The 22581-nt window shown below is 43.5% G+C and overlaps 1 pseudogene; it reads right to left on the bottom strand.

Annotated features, from left to right (window-relative positions):
- Positions 1–421: 421 nt before the first annotated feature.
- Positions 422–1431, bottom strand: LOC100344188 (corepressor of RBPJ and splicing regulator-like; annotated as a pseudogene).
- Positions 1432–22581: the final 21150 nt, after the last annotated feature.

Consider the following 22581-nt stretch of genomic DNA (forward strand, 5'->3'; position numbering starts at 1 on the left):
CTTCCTTTGCTTTTAACAACCAGGACTTCTGCTTGGCTTCTTCTCCTCTTCTCTGCTATGACCTCTGCTGCTCCCCTCATTCCTTTCAGATCTCTCTTCTCTGGGGTATAGTTAAAGCTTCTGGAATTTTTTTCCAAATCAGAATGGCTCCATTTTCTGTTCTCTCCTGAACTCTCTTGTTTTAAAAACCTAGGCTTTCAATTCCTTTCCCTATCACTGTGACCGCAAGAAAGTTCTTCATGATATTTTCTCTTTATGGGGCAGGCATTACGGTACAGTGGGTTAAGCTGCTGCCTATAGTGCCAGCACCCTCTATCAGAGCACTGGTTCAAGTTCCAGCTGCTCTGCTTCCAATCCAGCTTCCTGCTAATGTTTCTGGGAAAGCAGTGAAAGAGGGCATAAGTACTTGAGTGCTTGCAACCTATGTGGGAAACCTGGATGGAATTCTGGGCATGTGAGGCATGAACCAGAGACCTTCATCTCTGGCTTTAACTCTATTGCTCTGCCTTTCAAGTAGTTGAAAATAAACACCTAAAAATGATGTTTTCTTAGATTTCCCCTTTTCAGACTTACTGATGTTATTCCCTAACCACTTGTTTCTCTTCTCCTTTCTGTACTTTTCCTTTGTTGTCACTCTCACCCTCACTGCTGCTTTCTGATGTCTCTGAAAACAGAAGAGGAAGAGAGAAAAGAGAGGAGGATGAGGAGTTTTTATGCTTTATGTGTTTACTTCTGCTCTAACAAAGCTTTTGCGTTTTTCTGTCTTCGTTGTTCTTCATTTTTTTTCTTCTCAAGTTGTCTGATTTTCTAGGAAGTTTCTGTTTTTGTTTGGCTGTTAGTAACTTTAAAAATTCATTATCTTGCTTTTCTTCCCCAACACTTTCAACCCACTGTTGTGATGGATGCTTTATTGTCAGCTTTCTCCCCAACACGTTTCATTTCAGCACAAACCTACTGATTCTCATCTCCACTACCAGCTCTGAGGGCTGGTACATCACTGACTCTGAGCCATCCGTGGAAACTGAACTTGCACTGAATCCAGAAAGATGCAACAAAGAACATTCTCGATCCGCACTGACATGACCCCATTATGACATGAATATGAAGAGGCTGATCTCGGATATTCATCTCATCTTTGGCATATTTTTCCTGTAGGGCTCTCTGTTCTGCCATTCAAATTTGGATTCAGTATTTCCTGATTCTTCTTTCCCTTTGTTTTCTATTTCAGCTCCTGCTGGGATCTTACACATGAAATTAAGGTCATTCTTCACATAAGCTCCACACACTGCTCGTGGATTCTTCTCATTGCTTTTTTATTGTGTGATATTTCCTGTTCTAGCATTTATACTTTTTGACATTGGTTTTGGAAGCAAGATGCAAATCCTTTTTGAAGGATTTGACTGTCTTGGTGTTGAAGCTGGGAGAAGCCATTTACCTTGCAGGGTCTTTACTGTCCACTGAATCTGCACTCTTTCTTGTTGGGGCAAGGCCTTCTCTGCTTACCTTTGCCAAGTAGTTTGCATTCAGAAGAGCAATGTTAAAGAGATGGATGTATCTAACTCTGCATACCTGAATGGCATACAGGTAAATGAATCACATGTGGCCAAATTTCAGAAGAAGGACTCCTAGGGAAAATCAACCTGTCTTGCATGCTTAAATATAATAAGAGGGGAGAGGATTAGTTTCTCATAAACTTGATTTGAGCCATATTAGTGGGGCAGATCTGTATAATATTTTCCCCTACCCCAAACACAGAGGACTCCAGCAAGTACAGCAGAAGTAACTCACCTGACAGGAATGGTGATGAATGCCAGGCCAAAGACCTAGGGAATGGAATTAGACATGGGGAAAGATTTCTAAACTGATGTGAAATACAAGACCATAGCAATGCCATTTCAAAAACTGACAAAGAAAGCCTCTACTGTGAATTATTCTACACTGAATGTTGTATGCTAATTCAGGGGGTAGGATTCAGTCTTAAATTGCTTATGCAGGCAAAACTGCTCACACAAATCAGAGGTCAGTCCGCATAATGAATTAAAGGATTCTGAGAAACACTACTGGAGCCTTTAGAGTAAGTTGCTGTCAGAAGAGTTAGTGCTAAAGAGATGGCTATTAGTTCATTGTTGCTGAGATGCCCAAGAGTATTTTTGAAATAAATAACCAATCTCATTGTTGATTCTACTTCAGAGAATGAGCATCTTAGGGAATTTTGAACAAATATAATTGACAAAGGTATCCCTTCCACACCCAGACTGGTGTTATCCCTTTGTAGACTTCACTGGCCCAAGTTGCATCAAAAAAGTGATGACCAAAATTATGTGCAAGCAGATCATGTAACAAAACCTTGTTAAACTTGACTTGGTGCTGCCTTACTAATTTAATTTACTCTTGATTTTAAGCAACCATTCTGAGAAGCAAATCTGAGTATTTGAAGCTTAAGTAAATACTGAAAATGTATTTTTCAAATTCACATTCAAGGATCAGGGCCCTTGCATTTCAGGGTACAAGTTATTCACACCTGTTCATAAAGGTGAACTCCAAAGTCAGCACCTTCAGATGCCTTATACAGTCAGCCCTCCATAACCTTGGGTTCAGTGTCTGCACATTCAACCACCTGTGGGTCAAAAATACTCAGAATTTAAAATCTGTATTCAGGGGAAGGCATTTGGTGCAGTAGATAAGATGCAACTTGGGATGGATATCTGCATCCCATATAAGTGCTTGGGTTTGAGTCCCAGCTCCATTTTCTATTCCAACTTCTTGCTAATGTACAGCCGAGGAGGTAGTAGGTTACGGCTCAAGTGTTTGGGTCCTTGCCATTCACATGTGAGACACAGATGAACTTTTGTCCTCCAGGCTTCAGCCTGCCCCAGTACTGGAAGTTGCAAGCATTTGGAGAGTGAACCAGTGGTTGGAAATGCTCGCTCTCTCACCGATTGTCTCTGTCCTTCTCATTTGGTCTGTGTGACTTTCAAATAAATAACTGGAGATGTACTGAACACGCAGACTTTTTTTCCTTGTCGTTACTCCCTAATACTATTTCCTAAACTATTTATATGTTATTTCCTAAACTATTTATATAAATATATATATATAACATTTATATTGTATAAGGCATTATTTGTAATCTGGAGAGGATTTAAAGTATTTGGGAAGATGTGCAAAGGATGTATGTGAATACTGTGCCATTTTTATAAGGGACTTGGGATTCTGCAGATTTTGTTGTCTATGTCAGGTACCAAATCTTCTTCAGATACCAAGGGACAATAGCATTAATTCCAAAACCACTTCTGAACTTTCCTTTTAGATTCATGGGAATATGGACTGCTGTGGTTTGAACATGATCTGACTCCCAAAACCAAGCAAACATGTCGACCCCAAGGTCATAAATTAATGGCACTGAGAAGGTGGGGATACGGCCCAGGTACAGTGTTCAGGAGATTAGTGGGAATTCCTTAGCCACTGCAGGTGTGCCTCAGAAGGCAGTGCTCAATAAAGGGTCCCAAGTGGGGCCTAGTCACCCCCTCTCTGCTTCCTGGTTCATCACAGGAAGGGCTCCACCATGACTTCTGCCTCCCCCACTGGGCACAAAGCCAATGGGATGGCCTGATCTTGTACATGAACCTGCACAACTCTGAGCTACATAAGCATTTTTCCTTTATAAGGTTAACTTGTCTCACATATTCCATAGTAGTAATAATAAACTGATTCCATGAACTAATATGAACAGTTATATTATGGTTATCCTTCAGTCCTTGAGAGAAACTTTGCCATTGGCACTTTCCAAAGATAAAAAGAATCAAAATAAGTAAATAAAAATAATAACCAACCTGGATAAAAATGGGTAAAAATGAAGGGAGCCACAGAAATGAATTCTGAAGGCAACTCCAAAGATTTATTTTTCATCCACTTGAAAGGCAGAATGCTAGCAAGAGAAGGAGAGAGAAACAGATCGATCTTCCAAATGCTGGTTCACTTCCCAAATGCCCACAATAGCCAGTTTTAGGCCAGTCAAAGCTAGGAAGGCCAAGATCTTGGAACTCCATCTGGGTCATGGGGCTGGCACTGTGGTGTAGCAGGTAAAGCTGCTGCCTGCAGTGCTGGCATCCCATATGGGTGCCAGTTCAACTCCCAGCTGCACCACTTCTGATCCAGCTCTCTTTTATGGTCTGGGAAAGCAGTAGAGGACGGCCCAAGTCCTAGGGGCCCTGCACCCACGTGGGATATGTAGAAGAGGCTCCTGGCTCCTGGCTTCAGATTGGCCCAGCTCCAGCTGTTACAGCCATTTGGGGAGTGAACCAGTGGATGGAAGACCTCTCTCTCTCTCTCTCTCTCTACCTTTGCCTCTGCCTCTCTGTAACTCTGCTTTTCAAATAAATAAATAAATAAATCTTTTGGAAAAAAAAAAAAAAAAAAAAGAACTCCATCTGGGTCTCCCATGTTGCTGGCAAAGTCCTAAGTGCTTGAGCCATTGTTTTCTACCTCCCAGAATGCATTCGCAGGAGCTGGATTGATGGAGCTGGGACTGGCACTGGCACTCTGATATGGGGGCAATACTGGTGTCCCAAGTGGCACTGTATGTGCTGTGCCACAGTGCCTGCCCCCAGATGACGATTTTTAAAAAATACTCTCAGTGAAATCAAGGTGTGATCTTCCAAGCAGCTGTTTTTGTTTTGTTTTGTTTTGTTTTGTTTTAAATAAACTACAAGTTTCTTTTGTTTAAAATAAAAAGATCTTGGGTTGGGCGTTGTGGCATATCAGGTAAAGCCACTGCATGTGACACCAGCATTCCATATGGGCACTGATTCATGTCCTGGCTACACCACTTCCCATCCAGCCCAGAGAAAGCTCCTGGCTCCTGGCTTTGGCCTGGCTCAGCCCTGGCTGTTGCAGCCATCTGGGGAGTAAACATAAAGATGGAAGAGCTCTCTCTCTCTCCCTCTCTCTCTTTGTCTCTCCCTCTATCTCTGTAGCTCTGACTTTCAAATAAATAAATGAATCATAAAAGTAATTAAACAAAAAGATCTCATTACTTAATTTTTTTACAATTAAGTTTCAATTTCCTATTCTATGAACAAGAATATTTGACACCTATAATTTATCTGAATGTTTTACTGAACTGGTGACTAAAACAAAAGAGTAAGTTAAATTTTATCTCATTTTGTTGTCTCTCTCTGTGTCTTGCTTTCTCTCTGTGTCTCTTCCTCTCAAATGAAAAAAGGTAAATAAATGAAAAGAAGAGGAATCCTAATAGGAACTGTAAACAAGGCACGGACTGGAGAGAGAAACAGTGGCATGTCGCACAGCCATACAATATAATGTTCCAAAAGCTATGTCACAGCAGGGAAAATGTTTATGACACAATGCTAAATAAATGTAAAACAGCACTCAGGGTTATATGTGGAGTATCTAATCAGTTATATTAAAAAGAAGGGGAAAAAACAAATCCAACAATAATGTATAGCAAAAAAGTTGAAAAGAAATATAGCCAAATATCAACTATGATTTTATTTGGATGATGATGGAGCTACAGAATGTATATTTCCTTTTTTTACTTTTCTAATTTTCTTAAAAATACAAAGCCAACTTCTAAAATTACATAAATTATAATTTGTAAAACTATAATATTATGAAATTATAAATATATAAATAGAGAATCATTCCTAATAGCAAAGACAAAAATAAATGAATGGTGAGGGTCCTGTTGTCAGCTGGGAAGCCCTACCAATTAAAGGAAATGGGTGAATTTTCTAAAAATTCTAGACATCAAGTCTATTTAAATGGAGTCATTACAGTAAAACATAATTGGCAATTATCTAATTGTGTTCATCACTTTGCATTCTTTTTGGTTGTCTGAAAAGGTTCTGTTTACCAAACATCAGTAAGAGAAGCCAGGCCTGGGACCTGGGCGCTGGAACAAGTGGCTCTCTACCAGTCCCAGCCTTCATTTCTGCTGACCCATTATTGTCTGTTTACAGATAGGCTCAGTTTTATTGAACTTGAGATTTCCTGTTTTCTTAAAACCATGCCTGCATCTCTCTGTGACATCAGAAATTACAGCTAGAAAAAGACATTTTAGCTACAAGACACAAATTGTGCTGAGGATCCTTAGGGTTTGGAGGGAAAAGGCATTAAAATATAATCATTTTGGAAACTCCTTTTGAATTTCTTCTTTAGAGAAAAGACTGGCATGGCCCTCCATCCCTTCTTCTAATAATTCCTACTTATTCTTAAGGGCTCCAGCCAAGCATCACTTCCTCATTGATGCTTTCCTGGACTCCTAACCTAGAAAATCCTCTCCCACTCCCCTGACACCTAGTGCTTCTCCTGCCCAGGGCTCTAACTAGCAATTATTTTTAAATCTTCCTCCCCACCCCCTAGACCCCAAGCTCCGGGACAGCAGAGACCTTATCTATCTTATCATCATGTTCCTAAAACTGAGAACAGAAGCTGGTATGCACTGGGTGCTGAATAAATATTTGTCTAGTGAATGAATTTTCCGGTGTGATTACTAAGGTAGAGAAAGAACTGTTGGCAGAGAACCAAACAGTGGTGGAATTGGAAATATAACAGCCTTATTATTTTCTTTCCTTCTCTAGAAATGTTTTTTGTTTTTATTCTATAAACACACGTGTGTGTGATCTCAGGTCATTTTTCTAGCACTGAGTTCAAGGTCAGACCTAGTTTTTTGGGCTTGAAAATGATGAAAATATACTTTGGTGGGTTCCTCTCCAATTGGAAAAGACCTTTTGGGCTATTCCTGAAGAATCTTAAAACCCCGTAGATAACTGTATCCACGCGAGCAGGTTAGCACACCTAAGAAATGCTCAGAAAGACATCCTGGGCCTTGGCCCTGGTGTGCCACTTTAGATCCCTCTTCCGGATAAACTACAGCACTTAGCACATCTGCTACTCTGCCAGTTCCCCGCCTCTGCTTCCTTAACTTTTGTGACAGTGAAATTCTTGGAATTTATCTTACAGGCACAAATCATCTTGTAATTCTTTGCACTTAGTTAGGAACTATTGAACATGTAACTACAGAGCTTAACAATTACCATATACTGTAATCACACAAAGATTTTAATCTTTCAAATTAGGTCTCACCTCCACACTGGGGAAGAAAAGGAAATTTACAGGATAATTAGCTCATGGGCCAGTTGGCACTTCCAGTACTTGTCAGGAAGTCCTCTGCTGAATGGTTTTAAGGTACCATTTATTATTTTATTAAGTGCCTTTCATTAAAACTACCCTGCATTCTTCGAATGAAAGAAACTGCAGAAAATGCTTTTTAAAAGCTGAGGCAGCCCTTCTGTAATGACTTTCGGGCAGAGAGGGTAAACAGTGGGTCCTGTAAGCATAACAAAGGAGCCAAGATGAATTTTAAAGGTGAGATGGGAAGAGGAAGAGTAGGAGAAGGGAGAACCAAATTTGTATTACTCCATGTGAAATGGTGTTACGGGGACTTTGAGGAAAGGGATTTGAATTTCAGAGCTACTAACACTTTTTTTCCTTTAAATTGTTATTTATTCATTTTCATTTTATTGGAAAGCTAGAAAGACAGAGAAACAGAGACGGAGACAGAGACAAAAATGTGCTTCCCTCCCCAAATGCCTACAACAGGCAGTGCTGGGCCAGGTCAAAACCAGGAGCCTTAACTCAATCCAGGTCTTCCATGTGGGTGGCAGGGACCCAAGCACTTAAACCAGCACCTGCCGCCTCACAGGGTGCGGCTGGAATCAGAAGCAGGGTCAGCATTTGAACCAGACACTCCAGGATGGGATGCAGGCATCCCAAGCATGGACTCAACAGCTGCACCAAACCCCGTCTGCAGAGCTGCCTTCCCGTACCCAAACTGGAGCTGGCTCCACTCTGCTCCCTGGTCACTTGTGCTCATCTGTGCCTACCTGCATTCGGTGCCATCGTCACTTGAAGTGGGGTACTAATTATACCATGAAAACCTGGCAAAAGATTCCATCTGCCAGACTGGCTGCCACACATTCCCAGCGTCTTCTCTCTCCAAAGCTCCCTCTAGCAAAGAGGACGGAAGAGAGGGAGAGACTTAGAAGCACACACGTAAAGTCCCTGGCCCCTAGCAGGTACTTGATAAAGGTGAACTTCCTCCCTTCAGTATCAGAGAAGGCAGGAATGAGGACCACCAAGCGGGGACAGCAGGGTGGGTGGGGGTGGGGTCATTGCGTCTGTTGAGTGAATGGTCTCTGACAAATGTGGCATTTTCAGTACTTGACCTACAGAAATGAGGGTGCAGTCAGGAGAGGAATGTGCCCAGGAAAGGTGGGTGCATTGAAAAGAGGCCTGTGCCTGCTGTACAGCAACGGCTGAGAGCAGCAGACGAGAATATAGAAATGTGCTGAGATGTCCAGCTGAGAAAGAGAGAGAGAGAGCACTTCCATCTGCTGGTTCGCTGCCCAGATAGCCACAATGGCCAGGGTCAGGCCAGGTCGAACCAGGAGCCTGGATCTGGATCTGCCACATGGGTAGCAGGGTTCCAAGTTCTTGGGTCATCTTCTGCTGCTTTCCCAGACTCATTAGTGGAAAATTGGATCAGAAGCATTGGAGCCAAGGCTCGAACCATGACTATGATATGGGATACTGGCATCACAGGCAGTGGCTTAGCCTGCTCTACCACAATGCTGGCCCTTTGGAGCAATTTCTTTTCCAGTGATATTCCAAAAGGTTTTGGCCGGTGCCGTGACTCACTTGGTTAATCCTCCGCCTGCGGTGCCGCCATCCAATATGGGCGTTGGGTTCTAGTCCTGCTTGCTCCTCTTCCAGTCCAGCTCTCTGCTGTGGCCTGGGAGGGCAGTGGAGGATGGCCCAAGTGCTTGGGCCCCTGCACGCATATGGGAGACCAGGAAGAGGCACCTGGCTCCTGACTTCGGATCGGCGCAGCGCTGGCTGTGGCGGCCATTTGGGGAGTGAACCAACGGAAGGAAGACCTTTCTCTCTGTCTCTCTTTTTCACTGTCTATAACTCTACCTGTTAAAAAAAAAAAAAAAAAGGGTTTTGACAGGGCGGTATTGTGGCATAGCAGGAAAAGCTGCTGCCTGTGAAGCCAGCATCCCATATGGGTACCAGTTAGGGTCCTGGCTGCTCCATTTCCAATCCAGCTCTCTGCTAACGGCCTGGGAAAAGTAATAAAAGATGCTACCTACCCTTATGGGAGACCTGGATGAAGCTCCTGGCTCAACCCTGGCTGTTGTGACCATCTGGGGAGTGAACCAGCAGGAAAAGGATCTCTCTCTTTCTCTCTCTCTGTAACTCTTTCCAATAAATAAATAAAATTTTTTTTCAAAATAAGTCATAGATCATCTTTAAAGATTTATTTATTTATTTGAAAGGCAGAGTTACTGAGAAAGAGAGAGAGTGGGGGAGAGAGAGTTCTTCCATCTGCTGATTCACTCCCCAAATGGCCACAACAGCTGGAGCTGGGCCAATCTGAAGCCAGGAGTCAGGAGCCTCTTCCAGGTCTCTCATATGGGTGCAGGGATCCAGATACTTGGGTCATTTTCCATTGCTTTCCCTGGTGCATTTGCAGGGAGCTGGATCAGAAGTGGAGCATTCAGGACTTGAACCGAAGCCCACGTGGGATGCCAGCACTGTAGGTGGTGGCTTAACCCGCTACACCACAGTGCTAGATAAATCATCTTTTATCTATCATGATTATAAAATTTCTAGGATGAAATTATATCCCCAGATAGAAAGTATTCTTGCAAACCTGCTTTGTGCCTTGTTCTCAGCTGGAACGGCAGAGCTAAAGGAGCAAGGGATATCACGGGCTGTGTGCCCATGGGGCTTACTAGAAACAAAGGTAGCCCACAGAAAATGGCAAAAGAACACTTAATCGATGGGCAATTCTACATTCTTTAAAAAATCCAGTAGGGTTTAGAGAAAGGAGAGAGCACTGGACAGATAGTTCTTAAGGACCATGATAATAGAGTATTTCTGAGCTTCTATGACTGTTAATGCATTTCATTATATTAGTAGGAGCTGCATGAGCATCAACAGGAAAATTATAGTCCTGTTCACAAAGATCCATAATAATAAACTCTTTACCATGGTTATAGACTCATTCATCCTTAGAGCTCCACTCCAAAGGGGATGCATGCCAAGCATTTTAAATCCCTGCTTTAAACTCCCTGAGTCAAGTTCAATACCTTGCCTCCAGCTTCGTATCACGCCAGTAGCAGAGCCAGAGGAAAAGCAGAACAGAACACAAGTCTCCACATGTGAAATACCTTGAAATCAAGATCAGATTTGAAGATGGCCATTAGCCTAGAGAGGTCCCCAAATGCCAGAGGAGATGAGAACAACCAAGTAAGTGATAGATTCACATCGTGGATGTGGAACAGATGCAGAATTTTCATCTGCAGACTTTCAGGCAGTAGGAAGGTATGTGGACCATATATGGAAAATTGGAAGTCCAGGCAAGTTGAGAGATTAAGGTGTTCACATGGGTTTCTGTCTCAGCAAGGAGCAATTCTAGGAATGTTTTAGCGATAGTGCAAGGCAGGCCAGCTGAAGACATGGTTGTCAAGGACAGCCTTTGGAACAAAATACAGAAAAGAAATAGAAGAAACAAAAATGTGCTTTTTTTCCCCAAAAGAAATTTGTATCAGATAGTAAAGACAGAAAGTGTTGATGTGTGTTCTAAAACTGGAAGAGAAGATATATAAGGGAGAAATGCAAATTTAATGGCAGGTAGCATTATTAGAAATAAAGTTTTCAGTATCTGGAAAATAGGGAGTTTAAATACCAAAATATGAAAAAAAAATGTACCCATGGCTTGGATTGTTTCAAAGTTGAATGGGCTATTAATTTTAGTGAAATTTTTCAAAGACTATAGGGCAGAGTGAATTTCTAAGACCTGGAAATGCCACACTGTTGTGCAAACAGCTTATAATACATTTCAATGAAAGCTACTGTTAGGATGGCTCTTGGAGTTACCGGACTGCTATGTCCAGGAGAAGATAGAAATTCAAATCTTGAATTCATTCATTTAACAAATATTTATTGAGTGCCTGCCTACTTTGTACTGGCTATTGGGGACGTGAAGACAATGTATACACAATCCATGTCCTTGAAGAGCGCTCAGTCAAAACAAAACAGATGACTTGGTAATGCCGAAAATTATAAAGTAACGTAATAATGTACTATAATAAAAGAAAGCGCATAGGCAATTGCATTGCTTTGTGCAAAAGGACTCCCATCTCATTTCTGAAATTATATGTTGCCTACCACGCGTTGGAGAATTATCCAAGTTCTTTACATTGCTCTGTGGGGATTCTGAGGGCAGCGGAAGGCTATGTCAGAATCACTCATCGTTGTGCAGGGAAAGCCTGGATGCGACAGGGAGATAGGCAGCTTGCCTCGGGAGCAGTGTCTGTCGGAGGAGCTTTCATTTCACAGCACTCACCACAGTTCCACGCTGAGCCTCAGTGCTCTGAGAATGCCAGCATTCTTCCTTATCTAACCGAGCAGTGCTTGCCAGATGGCCTTGCCATTTCTCACAATGGCATAGGTCATCATCAGACACAAAAGCCAAATATGCAATTGAGAAGTCAAAGAGTTAGTCAGTCAATAGGTTATCTTGTTATAATGATACCAACTAAGACATTTTATTAATTTTGGAATTGAAAAAATACATCTTTTCTTTCCCAGAAAATTAACTAATTTGAAGGTGTTTGGAATTCTATGGGCAACTAAATGTACTTTGAGACTCTTGTTCGAGAAGGGCAAGACCATACTTGTAAGCAAAGATACACCCTGTGAACCACACATGCAGAGGGGATTCTGTCTGTGGCATGAACTGATGATAAAGGAAGTTCTTTATTATGGGATTTGTTCCAACTTCTCGTCCATTCCCATAGTTCACTGGCTGGCTTCTTTGGCCACACTTTGTGGTTTGAAGACTAGACCACTAATAATGCCCAAATCAGGAATGATCTAAGTAGTCTACGGCTAGTGACCACATGTATTCATCCAAGAAGCTATTTAGAACTGAAGCAAGCTTTCAGATGATGTAATATAATTACTATTTAATTTGCATATAAGACTGTATTAAGGTAAATGCATAGACATTTCAGGGTCTGGCGTTATCTTCATATTGCTTCAGCTGTCTCCCTCTCCTGTATAAGCACAGGTGTGGTCCGGTTTCACTGGGGTGACTGCCCCAGAACTTTTTCTTGGAAGGCATTTTGGTTGCCAGTTGTGCCCACACTGTGGGTGTGAGTGTATTAAAAGCAGGATCCAGGGGCCAGCACCGTGGCGTAGCAAGTGAAGTCACTGCCTGCAGTGCCGGCATCCCATATGGGTGCTGGTTCGAGTCTCGGCTGCTCCACTTCCAATTCAGCTCTCTGCTATGGCCTGGGAAAGCAGTAGAAGATGACCCAAGGACTCTGCACCTACATGGGAGACTCGGAAGAAGCTCCTGGCTCCTGGCTTCCGATCAGCGCAGCTCCGGCCATTGTGGCCATCTGGGGAATAAACCAGCAGATGGAAGACTGCCTCTCTGTAACTTTGCCTGTTTAAAATCTTTAAAAGATTTATTTATTTATTTATTTGACAGGCAGAGTTACAGAGAGTGAGAGAGAGAGACAGAGAGAAAGGTCTTCCCTCATTTGGTTCACTCTCCAAATGGCCGCAATGGCCGGAGCTGTGCTGATTCAAAGCCAGGAGCTGGGAGCCAGGTGCTTCTTCCTGGTCTCTCATGTGGGTGCAGGGCCCAAGCACTTGGGCCATCTTCCACTGCTATCCCAAGGCCACAGCAGAGAGCTGGACTGGAAGAGGAGCAACTGGGACTAGAACTGGTGCCCATATGGGATGCGGTGCTGCAGGTGGAGGATTAACCTAGTGCACCTGCACCGGCCCCAATAAATAAATCTAAAAAAAAAAAAAAAAAAAAGCAAGCTCCAGAAGACCACTATTCAAGCTCCTGTTTGTGATAAGATACTGTGTTTGTCCAGTTTCTATTTTCTTTCTCTCTCTCTTTCTTTCTTTCTCTCTTTCTCTTTCTTTCTCTTTTTCTTTCTTTCTCTCTCTCTTTCTCTCTCTCTTTCTCTCTCTCTCTCTCTTTCTCTCTCTCTTTCTTTCTTTTTTTTTTGGACAAGCAGAGTGAACAGTGAGAGAGATACAGAGAGAAAGGTATTCCTTTTCCACTGGTTCACCCCCACAATGGCTGCTGTGGCCGGCATGCCACACTGAACCAGAGCCAGGAGCCAGGTGCTTCTCCTGGTCTCACATGGGATGCAGGGCCATAAGCACTTGGGTCATCCTCCACTGCACTCCCGGGCCACAGCAGAGAGCTGGTCTGGAAGAGAGGCAACCGGGACAGAATCTGGCGCCCAACCGGGACTAGAACCTGGGGTGCTGGCACCGCAGGCGGAGGATTAGCCTAGTGAGCCGCGGTGTTGGCCCATCCAGTTTCTATTTTATGGGAGGTGGTGGAGGAGGAGGTGTAAAACACCCCTTAGGTGATATCCTTCTTTTGGGTCAAAATTGGGAGAAACTGAATACTGTATCTCTCTCTTGAGCTTCCTAATGGTCATTAGCATAGTAAAGGATCAGGGGTCTGCCTTGCATCAGTTACTAACCATAAAACCCCATCCCAATCCTAGTTCATACTGATGTCCTGAAGAAATTATATTCCATTTTTTTAAAGATTTATTTATTTACCTCAAAGTCAGAGTTACACAGAGAGAGATGGAGAGGCTGAGAGAGAGAGAGAGAGAGAGAGAGAGCGGTCTTCCATCCGCTGATTTACTCCCCAGTTGGGCACAATGGCCGGAGCTGCACTGATCCAAAGCCAGGAGCTTACTCCGGGTCTTCCCACGTGGGTGCAGTGGCCCAAGGCTTGGGCCATCTTGTACTGCTTTCCCAGGCCATAGCAGAGAGCTGGATTGGAAGTGGAAGCCAGGACTCCAGCCGGTGCCCATATGGGATGCGGGCACTGCAGGCGGCAGCTTTACCCGTTACACCACAGAGCCAGCCCCAGAAATTGCGATTCTTAAAGCTCATTTGTTATCAAGTGGGAGGGAAATTATCGGGGTGGGGGGAGCCAATGTAATCCATAAACTGTACTTTGGAAATGTATATTTACTAAATAAAAAAAAAAAAAGAAAAAAAAAGCTCATTTGTTAAAGTCCTGTGTTGCAAATGTTTAAGTTCACATTGGAAATTTTTTGTCATGGATTTAAAGAAGTTCACTCCATTAAGAGAAGGTAGAAAAATATTAAGAATATTATAACTAAATAAGATGAAACTGACTATAATTGAAATGTTTATGCTAGATTTGATTAAGTGGATTTTAAACACCATTTTGAAATACTATTGAATTAGCATTCAATTAGAATTTTTATTGGTGTATTTTTAAAAGGTGAGAGTTTAAAAAATGTGAGAGTATTTTTATGTGTTCATTTATTTTTATTTGTGAAAGGCAGACAGAAGGAGACAGATGGAGGGAGAGAGATCTTCCATCCCCTAATTCATTCCCCAAATGCATATGGCCGTGGGCCTGGGCCAGATCAAATCCAGGATCCAGAACTCAATCTTTGTCTCCCACATGGGTGTCAGGAACCCAAGTACTTGAGCCATCACTGCTGCCTCCCAGGTTGCCTGTTAGTGCGAAGGTGAAATTGAAGCAGAATGAGACTCGAACCCAGGCACCCCTATATGGGATACAAGCATCCCAAGAGGTCTCTCACCTGCTGAGCCAAGTGCCTGCTCCTTCCCTGTGGGTCTTTGAAAAGTTGGAAATTCTAGGAAACATTCCATTCCAGGAACATTAAATGATCAATATCATTAATCTACTCTGCATTGATTATTCCCAATTCAGAAGCTCTCCCCTCAGGTCAAGTGTCATCCTCAGGAAAGAAGCAAGATGACAGAGAAAGATAGGGAGCCCTGGGGGTAAGGGCCTTGCCGAGTCATTAGTTCATCATGGAAAGATCTAGGGTAGAGAAGGGGCTCAAGAAACATGACGGTTATCAGGCAGTTTTGGACAAAAGGCCATATAGAAGTTGAGGATCTTGGGGCCGGCGCTGTGGCGCAGCAGGTTAAAGCCCTGGCCTGAAGTGCCAGCATCCCATATGGGTGCCAGTTCTAGTCCCGGCTGCTCTTCTGATCCAGCTCGCTGCCATGGCCTGGGAAAGCAGTAGAAGGTGGCCCACGCCCTTGGGCCCCTGCACCCACGTGGGAGAGCTGGAAGAAGCTCCTGGCTCCTGGATTCGGATCGGTGCAACTCCGGCCTTTACAGCCAACTGGGGAGTGAACCAATGGAAGGAAGGCCTCTCTGTCTCTACCTCTTTCTGTAACTGTCTTTCAAATAAATAAAATAAATCTTTAAAAAAAAGAAGTTGAGGATCTAGAAATTAATTCTTTTCAAACAATCTTCTTGGGAAACATACCCTCTGGTAAGTGTCCGAGGCCCCCCAGGCTGTGGGGACCTCTGTCTTTGAGCTAACTTCTGAGTGCTGCTGCCACAGCGCTAACATCTGCTCTGTTCTCTTGCTTGTCTCTTTCTGCTCCTCCCACCCAATTACTCCTTTACTTGAAAGGAACTCAGCCAGGTGGGGAAGCTCCCTGGCTCCCAGTCCCTGGCCCTTGCAGACATCAGGCTTTCTTCCCACCCTCCCACCCACCCCCCCCACCCCACCCCCACCCCCGCACCCGCCACTCCTCCCCCCAGTCTCACTCCCCAGGAGCCCTTTGCTCAGGGATCTGCAGACTCTTGAATGTGCATTGTTTTTTCTCCATTGTGCCTTTGTTCTCTCCTCTGGGAATACTCTTCTGCAGATATCTGCTTCTCCCACCTGTTAGGGAACAGTTTGAGCCATCCCTTGGGAGGTATCTCTGTTCCCTGTTCCCCTGTCCTTTGTATCTGCAGCGTGTCTCCCATGCCTGTCTGCCTTGTCTTAGCATTACCTGCACATGTGCCTGTCTTGATTAGTTTCAAGTCTGAGCAGTAAGGACTGTGTTGTGTTCACCCGCATCCTCTCCACCTAACACAGGGCTGGCTAAATGTGGGTTGGCTGATGAGCCTACCTCCTTTAAACTCATTTTGAATATGAGAGGCACAGGGGATCCCCACGGGAAATGTTGCCCTCTGTATCTGGGGACCTCTCTACGTATAAGGAGTACGCAGCTTTGGCTTCAGCCATAGCACCTGAAAACGAAGGATCAGGGCATTTGCGCTTCTAACCTACTGTAGCTGAAATCGCAGTGGTCTGTGAGTGAGTTGCAGGCTGGCTTATATTTGTGACACAGCTGTGAAATTTGCAAGGCTACCCTTAGCAGTACAAGGGCAAATAATTATCTCCTTTTGTTAAAAGGAGAAAAAATGCCCATATGCCCAAAGTATTTTAGGTCAAGAAAGACCTACTTGCCCCTAAAGGGTCTAACAAAGAATTTCAGGCCCTGTTGTCAGTAACATCTTTGTGGCAGGTCCCTAATCTTTTCTTTTTCAAATTCCTTTCAAAGGATGGTTAAGGAGTCTTTAATTAACTATTAAAACAAGTGTTCTAACACGGAGGACAAGATTTAGAAAATCCCTTTAATTACTGGAACCAGATTTTTTCCTAATTTGTAAATACCAGTTTACTCCTCAACCAAATTTGGGTTTAATTAAACTTAGGGTAGGGGGTAAGGGGGACCTGGGTGCTGGGAAATGCCTTAATTTGCATCAGCCCCAGTGTCAATGCAGTTGGCTTACGGCAGGGATGAGAGGCTCCTATGGTTTATTGTTTAAACTGGAAAAATCAGGCAAGATGGCATTTGCTTTCCCTACAGGAAATTCATGGAAATTAGACACACCCTTGCCACCTTGGATTTATTCAAATACTGTTGCTAAAGGATTAGCCCTAGGTCCTTCAGTGGAATGAGTTTAGAAAGCAGCCATGCTTTTTACAAATTATTATTCTCTTAGATACGTTAATGAGGTACAACAAGGCTCATGATTCTAATGACAAAAAAGGAAAAACCAGAGCTTGCTTCACTCGTATCTCAACTTGACGTTTAATGTTCAATATGGTGCACAGTTTGTTGAGAAAATAAAGGTATACGTTTTGTCATTCCCCTTATGGATTTCAGTCAACACATGGAGGTGTTTGAAATGATCTGCTAATCCAGTTTCCTCTCCTTGAACCATCTGGTTCAAATTCTGTCTACCTGCTTGGAGTACACCAGTCTCGTCTGCATGTACATATAAGGAAGTCACAACTCATTAACAGTTTAGGGAAAATCCCTGTGGAAATATACAACTTTACTATTGTGGTAGGTTTTCTCTTGGGAGCAAATTAGATAGGACTTTGATGTAAACCAAAGAAACTTGAGGGTTTGGGGAAGACATGAGTGGTATTGAAAAAAATTGAACTAATTTAGAAGCTTTTATTTAAAGAGGACCAAAGTTACTGCATGCCATTGGCTCAAGGTTACGCCATCAGGTGAAGCACGGAACAGAATGTGCCTTCCTCACTAGCTCCCTACTCTAATTCCAAGGTCAGTACCCTCTTTTCCAGCTTCCCTGAAAGCTAGGCAAAGCGCATGTCACGGGAAAGAGTTCTATGTCAGAGCTTGCTGCGAGCCTCGGGGAAGCACTTCTCTATCACTATAGCCATCTCCTTCCTCTTGTTCTTAGACCCAAGAAGAAAGATTGGATGTGGATGTGATATCTAGAGTAGGGGTGATCATTTTAGGACCATAAAGAAGTTATAAGAATGACAGACTCCAGCCTGCACCAGGTACTGAACTGAAACCAGCATCTGCGCCCTCGGGATTTTCTCCTACTTGTTGAAGCCTCTTCACTGGCTACTTGCAGCCGAGAGCAGTCCTAACAAACATAAACCTTATGCCCTTGGATGTGCCTGGAGAAAGATCTTCCAGAGTACAGTAACTTGAGTCAACCTTGGGGTCTCCAGCAGATGGGACATGCTTGGTAGGCAGCATCTGGGTCTGAGCACATGGCGGATGATGAGGCATTAGTGGAAGGATCGAGTCAAAGACTCAAGAACATAGATTGAAAGGTATTCCTTGCCTCTTAGGTACATAAGGGAGAAGTGATGCAATAGATAATGCTTCACCCTATTTCATATGTTGTGAGTAAAAATGAAGAGCCAGGGGAAGGCATTTGGCTTATGGTTAAGCAGTGGTTGGGATGCCCTTACCCATAGAAAGTACCTGGGTTCCAATTCTGACTCTGCTCTCAATTCCAGCTTCCTGCTAATGCACACCCTGAGAGGCAGCAGGTGGGAGACCTGCACTGAATTCCCGGCTCCTACTGCCACTTGGCCCAGCCCTGGAGTCTGTCGCCATTTGGGGAGTGAACTAATGGATAGAAGCTCTATGTCCCTCTGCCTTATAAATAAATATTTTTTAAAAAGCATGGAAAGTCAACCCTTCTTCTATGATATATGTGCCTGCCCAGTCACAGGCCCATTCTCTGATTCTCCCAGACATGCCACTTTCCCTCTGTTTGTCTTTTCCTACTTCTCCAACCTTGAAGAATCTCCTAACAAAGCCAATGAAATGGCTGATTCGTTAATTTGTTTATCACGACTGAATTTTTATGGCAATTTATACCCCTTTTCCAGTTCCTTCCACCTTCTCATTTTATTCTAAACCTCAGCCTCACAGGTCTCCTCTAACACAGAGGTAGTTCAAAGGTGGCATGTATTCGTGGGAAGTACAGGTGCATGCAGATTTATAGCGTTTGACCTTTTAACCTAAAAAGAAAATCTTTCGTGAGAAGGAAATAAAGAGAATAGTTAGAAGCAGATGAGCTGTTGCATTTCCTGATTTAAAACAGGATATAATGTCTAAAAGAAAAATGCAGGCATAAACAATTTTACTTTTCCTGAACTGGATTTTGTCAGAAAAAAAGAAAGGCAGAGTGCTTTCCACTGACCTGATATAAAGAATAGAGTAGAAAATAAAGCTGCAAAAATCTGTTCCTTTTGGATGCTCCCTACAGGTGCACCGCTGAAGGACAAAGACTCTTTGCTAAAAGGAGTTTTTCCTGTGCCCTGGAGAAATCCCAAAGCCAGACCCCCTAATTCAGAAGGTCAAAGGCCTGCTTCAGCAAAACCTCCTGTGGGCCCAGCCAGTGCTTGGGCAGGAAATGGTAGATTTCCTCTTCAATAGGAATCCCTCCCAGAGCCCAGGAGGTCTGGGGGAGGGGAGGCAGCTGTTTTGACCACTCACACTCAGAATTTAAATTGAGCGAGATTCCCCCAGAGCTGAGACCCTGACCCCAGGTCTGTGGGACTGGGAAGATGCCAGGTCTCTTTTTACAAACATGGAGTTATCCCAGCTGGAAGTGACACTCTGAGGCGTCAGTGGCCCCAGGCCCTGCAGATACTGTTCCCTGAAACACAGATTTGGTGTTTCCTAAATCCTCACTGAGAACTCTTGGAGACTCTGAACAAATGGATTTTGTGAAACACCAATTTAAACATAGTTACACATGTTCTGCACTGGGATTCTCTAAGAGGCAACTTAGTGTCCGGTATTCTCTACACTTACTTGATCACAAGATTACTTTTCTTTTTCTTTTTGATGGAGTAGCAAAATATTCCTCCTGCAGTAGCGAACAGTTCTGACAAACAACAGGTGGAGAGATACTGGTGAGAAATGTGTTGCAATTGTCTACCTCCCTGCCCTGCTCAGTCTTCTTCAGATGCACAAGTAGTCGCAACTAACTGTATTTGGCCACTTGTACTGAACACTTTCCTAACTCAGTAGTCCAGGGTAGAAATAAACATTCATTTAATATCTGAAGACTTTTAAAAAAAGATTTATTTACTCAATTATTTGAAAGAGTGATGAGACAGAGAAGGAGAGAGATCTTCCACCCACTGGTTCACTCCCCAGATGACTGCAAGGACAAGTCTGGGCCAGGCCGAAGCCTGGAACCCCACGTGGGTGGCAGAGGGCCAAGCTCAGGGCCTGCATGTTAGCAGGAAGCTTGATGGGAAGTGGAGCATCCGGGACGCTGGGCTGGCACTCAGATGTGGGATGCTGGTGTTGCAGGTGGCAGCTTAACCCACTGCCCAGGACGCTGGCCTCTGAAGAATTCGGACACTGAACACACTGTTCTGCTCCTAGGCATTGGCATTGCCATGTTCACCTTTCTAAAGGAGAAAAGCTCCAGAGAAGCCCGTACTGTTTATACAGGCACGGGAAGCTGCGGGCAAAACTGCAGCTGTATTTTTCAGAGTGGCATGAATTACCCATCACACCCATGTAGAAAGCCTATTACTTCCCTTTTTGTTTGGTCTGGAAACAAAGCCTTGGCTAATTCCTTTGATGGTCGGGAAAGAAAAGAATTGGAAAATGATTGTTCATTTTTAAAGAGAAATTAGTTCTTCTTCTACTTCTTTTTTTATTTGCCAGCTGGGATGATCCATTATTAAATTCTTTATTCTTTTTCATATCCCTAAAACATTACATATGCTGACAGCTTGCAAATTAACTTCCCATTCTAGAACAGTCTTTTTGAGCTACAGACCAATGTAATAGAATCACCCACTGAAAAACCATTGCAGAATGTCCCAGGGCACCACAAATTCATCAGTGTTGGGAACTCAGAAGGTGAGATCCCCAAGCATGGCATCTTCAAGTCCTGGACACTTTGAACTGAAAGACCGAGGCCCAGACACAAGAGCTTCCTGCCTTTCTTTCTCTTGTTCCTCTTTCTTTTGTCACATAGGCCACAGAAACTAGAATTCTTCTTCTTCAAGGTAGGACACAGAAACCAGAACCCTTCTCCCCCAAAGCCAGGCACAAAACCTAAAAATCTGACTCTAACCATTCTCTGCCTTTCTGTGTAAGAGCTAGCCATAAAGAAATTCTTTGACCTGCCTTGTCTGGTAGCAGTCCTAGGACCTCCAATTCAGAAGGGATCTTGTCCTATACACAGGAGAGGCAAAGGGTCCAATAGAGAAGTTTTGCTGAGTTTCTCTTTTCCAGCTATTACCATTAGGTCACATCCTCTCAATCCAATTACTTTTCTATAGGACTTTCCATTCGTTCTTGAATTTAAGCATAAAAATGGATAGTTTTTCTGGGTCTTTGAGTTTTCATGTCTGAAGTCTTCCATGTCACATAAAACTTTGATTCAATAGATTTGTTATGTTTTTCTCTGTCTCTAAAAAAATTACTTAGTTGAAAGGCAGAGTAACACACACACACACACACACACACACATACACACACAGAGGGAGAGAGAGAGAGAAAGAAAAAGAATGTGCAATATCAATCTTCCATCTGCTAGTTTGCTTCCCAAATGCCCACAACAGCCAAGACTGGGCCAGGCCAAAACCAGGAACTAGGTGCCAGGAACTCTTTCCAGGTATCTCACATGAGTGGCAGGAACCCAAGTGCTTGGGCCCTTATCTACTACTTCCAGATGCATTAGCAGGAAAATGAGTTGGAAACGTGGAGTAGCTGGGACTTGACCCAAGCACTTCAATATGAGATGTGGGCATCCCTAGTGGCAGCTTAAACTACTGCAGCACAATGCTCACCCTGCTTTTCTCCTGCTAACATAGGGGTGCAGGACCTTTTTTCTGCCAAGGGCCATTTGGATATCTATGGACTGTACAAAATTATCAATTTAAAAATTAACCTGCTATAGATTTATTGAATTTTGAGTCCTGCCTGTGGTTGCACAGGCTGGACGTTCCCCAGCCCTGAAACGTGTCTTCTGTTATGAGTGTTAGCCAATACCCTGACAGTAGGTGAGGAAAGGAGTCACACCTTTCTTCCTTACAGTGTTATTTCAGACCATGCTCTCTTCTTCCTATGTCTTCCAGTGTCTACCAGTAGGGGCCAAAGCCTGGAAGCCACTCTCACCTTCTTTTTCCTCTCCCTGTCTCCATATCTAATTAGTCAAGCAGAATAGCTCTCAAAATCATCTCCTCTCCTGCTTTCCTTTCCTTAACTTGGCCAGCTCATGCCTGGCTTGCCTTAATCATGTCCCTCAGTGACTGCCTCCTTTTTCTCTACACCATGCCCTATACCTCCCTCTGCACATGGATCATCAGAGAAGCCTTTTACAAGCAAATTAGATGACAAAATTCCCTGCCTTTAAAGCTATAGCTCCCTGTTGCTGACAGGATGCAATTTAGACTCTTCAGTATGGTTGCCATCTTTGACATTTCCAGCCTCCTCCGTGTCATCCGCTGCTGGTCCCTACCTGGTCCTGTGCTCTATTCAGACTGTTTCCTGGGGAGCTCCTCCAACTACCCTTATCATTTAAAATTGCTCTTCATTGACCTACTATTTCCTTTTCCTCAAACATCCTGATTTCTTTTGTGGGGTCAACGGATACTCCACTTTCTATGCTGAAGGTTCACTGAAATGAACTGACAATAGCTAGTTTAACAGGAGAAAAGGCATAAATATTTATCAACATGTATAGAAACAGCCCAGGAAGGAAGGTGATTACCCAGTAACCCAAGGGGATTCAGAAATTTGTGTGTTCTTCATAGGGGGGAGGGAAATAGAGGATGCAGACAATTTTGAGGGAGTAGTAAATGATTTTCAGGGGAACTGAATAGGCTGAAA

The sequence above is a fragment of the Oryctolagus cuniculus genome, chromosome 14 (assembly GCF_051225735.1).
Source record: "Oryctolagus cuniculus isolate XC-2025 breed Fujian yellow rabbit chromosome 14, ASM5122573v1, whole genome shotgun sequence".
In the NCBI taxonomy this organism is placed as follows: Eukaryota; Metazoa; Chordata; class Mammalia; order Lagomorpha; family Leporidae; genus Oryctolagus; species Oryctolagus cuniculus.